Consider the following 772-nt stretch of genomic DNA (forward strand, 5'->3'; position numbering starts at 1 on the left):
TAAAATTTTAAAAGAAAATAATGAAAAAAATTGTATAATAATTTTATTATTTTTATTTATATTTTTTAATTATTTTTTTTAGAAAAAAATTAAATAGGCTAACCCGCCAACCCACCCACCATAAAACCAGAGGAGTTAGAATTTTGAGTCCAATTTACTTTGCGAGACAGACTAATCCACCTTGTGGAGTGGGTCTTGACTACCCGCTTTGTTATTCCTATGTACTTCTCTTGTCATGTGGCTTATAAATTATCAATACTTTATTTAGATATAGTTTGATAAAATTTTCTCAAGCGATGTTTGCGTTTTTTGAGAGCACAAATTTCTTATTTTAATTTTGGTAAATAAATGTGTTTGTGTTTGCATCTTTTAAATTTAGGAATTTTTAAAAGCATTTAAGGTGAAGTTTTTCAAAAATGGCTTGTATTTATTAAAACTAAAGTTTAATATAACTCCATGGACTTTGCTAGGTAGACAATGACTTTTGTGAACAATATGAACAATGGGCTCTAAAATTGGCCCAATAAGGTAAAAATACACTACACTCCAAAATTACCCACTTAAATCTTCATATTATGAACTATCCGCACACCTAATAAATTGAATATCCAATATATCAATTATTCATATTATTTAGTATTTTCATTATCTATCTATATTTTTTCTAACTGCATACATTAATTAATATCTAAATTTAATTCTTACATTAATATCTATTGTAGTATTTTTAAATTTTTAAATTTATTTTATCAAATGTATTTTTTATTTATGC

The sequence above is a fragment of the Arachis ipaensis genome, chromosome B07 (assembly GCF_000816755.2).
Source record: "Arachis ipaensis cultivar K30076 chromosome B07, Araip1.1, whole genome shotgun sequence".
Classification (NCBI taxonomy): domain Eukaryota; kingdom Viridiplantae; phylum Streptophyta; class Magnoliopsida; order Fabales; family Fabaceae; genus Arachis; species Arachis ipaensis.